We start from the raw sequence: 7,584 nt of genomic DNA on the forward strand, positions 1-7,584 counted from the left end.
TGTTCAATTGTTTCTTTCTTACAGTGTACCATAACATGTTCAATTGTTTCTTTCTTACAGTTTACCATAACATGTTCAATTGTTTCTTTCTTACAGTTTACCATAACATGTTCAATTATTTGTTGTTGCTCACAGCCATTTTCACACATACCGTTGTTATATTTACCTATTTTGAATAAAGTATTGTTTAATCCTGTCTGCCCAAATCTAAGTCTTGATATAATTGTTTCTCTTCTGTTCCTTGCTGCTCTCCTCTGGATCAGATGAAACCATCATCCTTTCCTCCTTTCCTCTCTTCCTTCCTTTGCTTTTGCCTGCTTTCCTTCAGTCTCTGTTTATTGATGCTCTCTGTTTCCATCTTTCTAATTTTAACTGACAGATCAATGGCTTCTCTTGTTGTAGCCTCCTTTGCAGCTGTATCTGCCATTTTATTTCCTTTAACTCCTCTGTGTGCTGGAACCCATAAAATATAACTGTTATCATTTGAATTCTGTTTAATGTTTCCTGGATTTCAATCCAAATATCTGCTCTGCTATCTGAGTGACTTCTCTGTAAACTGATTAGTGATGAATCTGAACAAATAATCCCTCTATGTGGTCTCATTTCAACATGCTAACTAGCATGCTAACTAGCATGCTAACTCACCTGTAGCAGGTGAGGGTGGGATCAAAGCACGCAGCTCCTGGCTCACTGCTAGCTGCTGTCTGAGTCACATGGAGGAAGTTTGCTTTAAAATACAAAACAAAGAGAAAAAAAATCAAATAAACCAATGTTTCCACTCTCCACCTTCACTCTCACCTGGCTGGTTGAGCTGACAGGTAAACTCAAGCCACGCCCGTTTCCCTGCTCTAGCCTTTCAAAATAAGAGCTCATTCCTCTGATGTTAAATGGTTCTCTACTGTGGTCCATGGTGTAATTAGCGGTCAGTGCCGCCAGAGGGCGCCTGGTTCACCGAGGTCATCTTTACCACGACCACAGAGCTGAAAGCACATTTCTACTGCAGCATTATTTTATTGTGTTTAATATTTATGTCACCTTGGTTTGTTTCTCTCTGGATTTTAATCCTGGTTTAGTTTTTGGTTCCATCCATGGAGGTTTTATTAGGCTTCCTGTTCTTATTTCAATGAATGAATAAATGAACATTAACTAAAGTGTTTGACCACTATGGATTTAATCTGAATTGGTTCTCATTGATCCATGCTGAATGTTAATCACTGAACAGTTTGTTGATGTTATTGTCATCATGCTGCTTCTCATCTTTTAATTAATTATCCAGAAATAATATTTAATAGCAGCATTCATTTCCACAGACTACAGTGTAATGATTGGTCCTTCCTGCTCAAACTCAGATTAACCTAAACCAGAACCTGGCTGTGTTAATCTAGAAAGATTCTATGTTGTTTCAATATAATAACATAGCATGATTGAAACGGTCTTTATCACTCCCAGTCTAAATGAACTGTTCTTTGTGCTTTTCTTTCATTTGGTCAATAGATAGACAATTCTTTATTATATTCTTACACATAAAACAAACTTTGTTCCTCAAACTGAATTGCTGAGGATTGAATAAAGTCAATATGTTTCCATAAAGCGTGTTTGTAGCATTTCTATTATGATCCATTGGCTGAGATAAGATCATAGCAAAGCCAGTTTACAGAGACAGAGCTGTGATGACATGAGGGTCTTCAAATAGTCTTTAATATATTTATAAAGAAACAATACATGCTTAGTTTAACTTGAGACTGTTTTATAAACTTCAAGGAGGCAGATATTGCATTTAAAAGTCATCTTCTCAGGACCCTTCTAGTAAAATGTTTTGAGCACATGTTGCACATGATCTAAGGCATCTTCCCAGGGGCTAAGCCCCCCAAATATAGGATCCTAAAGACGTCCCTGGACATCAATCAGAACTCTGAATAAGTTTGGTGGCAAATTCCTGCTTATCCAGGATTTTAAGATCCAGAAAACTGGATATTCATTAATCTGAGTTAATTTTATACTGTGAGTTAATCAGATTAACCAATTCCCATCCTTTCTTTGGCAGAGGACAGTTCCCCTTATGCAGGACAGGCAGATGTGGATCCAGACACTGCAGACAGAAAAGATCCTGAAACTTCGGAAATAAACTGAAATAGAGCATCTTAGAGTAAATACATTAAGTGTCTGATCGTTAGAAATCCACAAGATAATCAAAGGAAAAATCCTCAGGGCTGCAGGTATCAGGGAAGCTAGAATCAGTGTCTCACATTTTAAGAGTTCCAGCAGTTCCTATATTTGTGTTTTATGTATAAATATATAGTAAAGGCTTTAAAATGAATCTATTTCAATCAGAAAGTAACAATATTCTTTTGCTAAATTTAATTATATTTAGGTAAAATTATTTTTCTTCACATCCATTATTGGATGTTTTTTATTTTCTTCAGTAGATGGCGCCAAAGTACCAAAGGAATAGGACCAAAACCCAAACATCCAGAGATTTTATCACCTCAGTGGTTTCCAGTTAATCTCAGAGCTCAGATTATAACTTAATGTCTGTTTCTTTAATCACATTAAAGGCTTCGCTCCATTTCATCTCTCAAATATTTTCACATTCAGACAGAGATGAACATCCTTCAATCGCTGCTGCTCCCTGGATTTGGAGAAACTTTACACTCATTAACATTTTATTGGGTTTGATTTTTAAATTAAGTTTTACATTTAAATTCTGAATTAAAAAGCTAAAATCTTGTCTTCTTTACTTAGTTAAGCTGTAAATATTTAACATTACAGTGAGTCTCTGAAGCTGCCATAATTTCATAGAAACACGATCTTTTATATTTCTCTAAATACTTTTATGAATTTTTATTTTTGTTGATCAACCTTTGGATATTTGACACAAATAAATAAATGATGATTCACTATTGATCAACAAAAATGATAAAGAATAGAAAATGACAAAAAAAAGTTCTTCAGTGTTAACACAAACTACTGTTCACCATGTGGAATAGAAGCAGAGAAATAATAAATGTGAAAAACAAAGTAAACTTTGATTATTTTTTCCAGTTTATTAAACAAATGTATTTTAATTCCCTTTAACAGTAAACACGTTAATCTAGTTTTAACATTTGTGCTTGTTGCTGTAAACTTCTGAATATTTTAGGCTCTTTGTTCTCTAGTAAAACACAATCTGACCACTAGGTGGCAGAAGGCTCTATATGACAGAGGAACCACTGATTGGTTGATCTGATTAAAAAATGGCTCCATGATGACATTTCAGAAGGTTTTAGTTTCTCATATAACAGATAATCTGTCAGAAGATGAAAGCAAAGAAATGAAAAACTGACAGATTTCATCATTTAAATAGAATAAACTTATTTTAATTCTGACAAACTGAAATGTCTCTAATTGATCACCTTCATTTGGCCATAAATCACAGTTAATCATGACAATCAGATCTAGGATGAAGATCTATGACCACAAGTAGAGAAATTAGACTTTTCAATCAGATATTTACTGAAATCAATGTTCAGAAAGAAAGAAGATTAGTTTTAGCAGTCAGACAGGACACTAAGCTGAGATCAGGAGGTCCTCAGGGATGTGTGCTCGGTCCTTTGCTCTTCCCTCTGTTCACACACGGCTCTACAGACAAATCATTTAGAAACTCATTAAGTTTACTGACTAAACAACAAGAGTTTAATAACATGTTTTCCATATTAGGGGTGAAGCCTTTATTTAGGTTTAACAGAAATCTGTCACTAAATGTAGATAAACTAAGGATCTGATTGTGAGTGTTGAACATTAAACCTCTGCAGAGAAAGAGAGAGACATGAAACTTCTGGAAGTCTGATGCTAAAGCTAACAGGCTGGAGATGAGCTCTTAGCAGAGAAAAGCATTTAGACCAGCGGGAGGCAACGTCAGTCCTTAGCGTCTCTGTTCTGCAGCTTTTGCATGCGTCCCTTCTTCAACACACCTGAATCAAATAAAGGGTTAATTTCCAGGCCTCCATTAGACTTATTTAGATACCAAGGAGATAATTTAGCCGTTAGTTTCAGGTGTGCTGAAGCAGGGATGCATGGAAAAGCTGCAGAACAGTGGCACTGAGGGCTAAGGAGGGCCCTCAGTTCCCTCAGTGGAGGCCGATCTCTAACAGGTACCACTAGAATAAAAGTACTATGCTGTTGAAAACACACTGAATTGAGTTTCGTTTTAAATGAAGACTTTTCTTAACAGGTAGATTTTTCACTTTTTTTTAACACCTCTGCTGCTCATGAGTCAGACGTGTGAAACTAAGAAGTGGAAACCACAAAGTGTCTCACACCCATCTGTGCAAACTAACACATTTAACTGCAAAGCATAACACTAAAAAGCTACTGTCAATGTGTGAATGGAAATAATGACCACAATAGATCATAGTAGAGTAAAATACTAGACCAGAGTAGATATGTTTATATTAAGATTAAGCTATAAATGCAGAGTGAATTTCTCCATTGTAGGACAATAAAGGAATTTAAATACATTTACATAAAATGACCTAACATAAAAAAAGGTTCTCTCAGCAGCAAGTACAACCATAAGCACAGACACATAATTGTGCTTTGCTACTTTTAATCCTAAACCCCCACTCCAAGAGGAGAATTTCTCCTCACAGGGAGCAGTCGTTGGTCGACACAAGTACATATAAGTACCCAAGCATATTTCTGAGAAATTTACCCCTGCATAGTGATAAAAACATGGCCGCATTAACAACCACCAAAATCAGTTGAAGAGCTGTAAAACCATTAACATTAATCAGATCAAAATCTAAGAAAGTCACTAAAAACAAGACCACATACACAGAATCATTACTTTCTGTTAATCCATTTCTCCATAGATGTCCCTTTAATATTCTTACATCACTATATATTAGCTGTTGTTCTCCTCAAAGCTAAGAGACACAGAGTCTCTAACAAAGAATGGAGATCTGCTGGGACTCACGGTCAGAGGAGCTGGAAGGACTGAAAAAAACAACCAGTCACATTATTTTCAAAAGAACCAAAACTGTTAAACTGCATTTATTTTAGATGATAAAATACAAAACTACCAACCTTGTTGTGTTGCAGTGAAGAAACAGTGAAGAAAGATCAGCCTGAAGACACAATTATAATAATTAAATTCAATCTTCAAAATTCTGACTACATGCTCACTTAGACTACATAGTCTGAAGAAATATGTTAAACTCAAAATGTTGTAGATCTGATTTCTTGATTTAAAACAGTTTAAATAAAATAAAATTTTTATTTAGCCTGTGATCAATCTTTAAATCCCTTTTAACTGATTTCAGCCAAATTATTTTTGTCATTGAATAATTTTAATCAACCATTCAGAAAAGATCGCTTTAGAGAAAACCGCTAAAAATATTTCCTACTTACAGAGCAGACATGGTAGAGATGTTCCCCTCCTAGTTCACCTGACTGTTTCTACTGTTCAGGAAGTTATTTCAAGTTGAACCGCCTTCTTCCTGTGTACTAAGGAGGGCTGCCTCTATATGAGGAAACTAACCATATTATTCACAATACCAATTACATAAACAACTGCTTTAAACTACAGAACATACTAGAACTCGTCTTCTGCTTAATCTGGCAGTACCGGGTCATGGGTCTAAAGTCTCAGCACCAGTTTTTTTCAGCAACAAACACTTTGAGTAGCACCTAACCATAAATGTTAAACTTAAGCTTTCCCTAAGGAGAAATAGGATAGAAGTACAGAGAAGGTAATAAACATTAATGTAGTGAAGGAGAATATGCAGAAGGTTTTTCAGGTAGTGGATGGTAGATGTTGGTGGAAGAGAGTCAGATGATCAGTGATCCGTAGAACCATCTATGGGAGCCGCTGTGCAGAACATTGTAATAAGGTAAATTATCACTAATCCTTTCAAGTATTATTTAAAAAAATGCATTACATAATTAAAGCAGAAAGTGTAGAATGCTGTGTTAATCAGTATATAACTACCCTTAACCTATTTTTAGTTCACATCCTGTCTTTAAATGGTCTCCCTAACAATAAAGATGGAGGTCCACCACATTAGGACCAGCCTTTGGTCCCATTAGGCCTGTTGGTCCTCAGAACGTTAGTACCTAAACTAAAAGTGTTATGGTTCTTCCTATTTGTTGTGACTTTGAGTATTCATTTTTTATTATCAGTTGTTCTGTTTTGTTCTTTGATTTATTTTCCATTATATTCAAGCATTCTTTAGTTACTCTCTGTTGCCCCTTGTGCTTGTTTTTTTCCCCCTTTGATTCCTTCTTACCAGTTCCACTTACACCTGCTCCTTACTCCATCCTTTATTCTGTTACACTTAAATACTCCACCTCTAATGTCACTCAGTGCTGGTTACTTGTCATTACTGTAATTGTCTTCTCAGCTTGTCTCTCCCTGGCTCCTCATGCTTGTTCCCCCCTGATGTCATGGTTTTTGGTATGTTTAATATTTTAAGTTGGATTTCTGGATTGCTGCCTCTGTTACCTATGTTCTATAATTAAATCTGTCAGAACTCATCTCTGCTTCACTCGTCGCTGCATCACTCGTCTCTGCATCTGGGTCCTCAAGCAACCTCACCACCCATTGTTGACAAAAAAAGGTCCTCAGTAGGTAACACAAAGCATTTCAAACACACAGCCACAGTTTCCAGGAAGAGGGTGGTTTTTATTCAGCAGCAGCTCCTCCAGCAGAGCATGATCAGTGGTCAGACCAGTGAGAGCTACAATGATGGAAACATCTCTTCATTATCTGCTCTGTAAGTAAAGAACCTGCCTATGATTAGAGAAAGGAATCCACTCATCTGATCAAAGATTAAATAACTCATTACATTTATACATTGGCTTTTGTCTTGCTTTAAACATAACTTTATAAAAAGACAAATCTTTATTTTCTTGCAATGCTGTGTTGACCTCAGTGCTGATAATGAGTCATTTCAGCTTGACTTTTATGGTCTAATGTAAAATTATATAAAATATAACAAATATCAGATATAACCAATAAATGTGAATTCTTTTCAGTTGTGACTTCACTGGTTTGCCTCATAACTGATGCAGGTTGGTTCATTTCTACCAGAATTAAAACTCTTCAGACAGAATAAAGGATTTTAATATTAGAGTTGGAGAATAAACATTAGAAAACTTTTATTCCTTCCAGCTGCTCTGACTGTGAGTCCCAGCAGATCTCAGTTCTTTGACGGAGAAGCTGTGTCTCTGAGCTGTGAGGAGAACAACAGCTCTGCTGGATGGACTGTATGGAGGAACACAAGTAGAAGAGAGTCAGAGTGTGGATATGGATGGGGGAAACATGTTGGTCCGTACTGTAACATCAGCAGCCTCTTTGTAGATGACAGTGGAGTTTACTGGTGTTCGTCCAGAGAGGGAGCAGCCAGCAGCAGCATCCAGCTCACTGTCGCTGGTAAGATCAGACTGTGGAGTTAGTGTTGATGAAGCTGTGTGGAAATGGATGAAATGCTGTAGTTTGTCTCTGTGTTGAGGTGGATCAGTGATCCTGCAGAGTCCTGTCCTCCCTGTGATGGAGGGAGATGACGTCACTCTGAGCTGTCTAACAAAGACCCTTCCCCCCAACCT

General features: G+C 36.6%; 1 protein-coding gene across 2 annotated transcripts in view; it reads right to left on the reverse strand.

Moving 5' to 3' along the window:
- Positions 1–854, reverse strand: part of LOC107101495 — an 8,471-nt gene extending 7,617 nt beyond the window's left edge. The window contains exons 1-2 of one of the 2 annotated variants that reach the window (XM_015400444.1): positions 799–854; positions 646–704 (exon numbers count right to left, since the gene is read on the reverse strand). The gene's annotated coding sequence lies outside the window, so the exon portion shown is untranslated. The other variant, XM_015400445.1, reaches the window with a different exon arrangement.
- Positions 855–7,584: the final 6,730 nt, after the last annotated feature.

The sequence above is a fragment of the Cyprinodon variegatus genome, unplaced genomic scaffold (assembly GCF_000732505.1).
Source record: "Cyprinodon variegatus isolate N-32 unplaced genomic scaffold, C_variegatus-1.0 Scaffold1104, whole genome shotgun sequence".
Taxonomy (NCBI): Eukaryota; Metazoa; Chordata; class Actinopteri; order Cyprinodontiformes; family Cyprinodontidae; genus Cyprinodon; species Cyprinodon variegatus.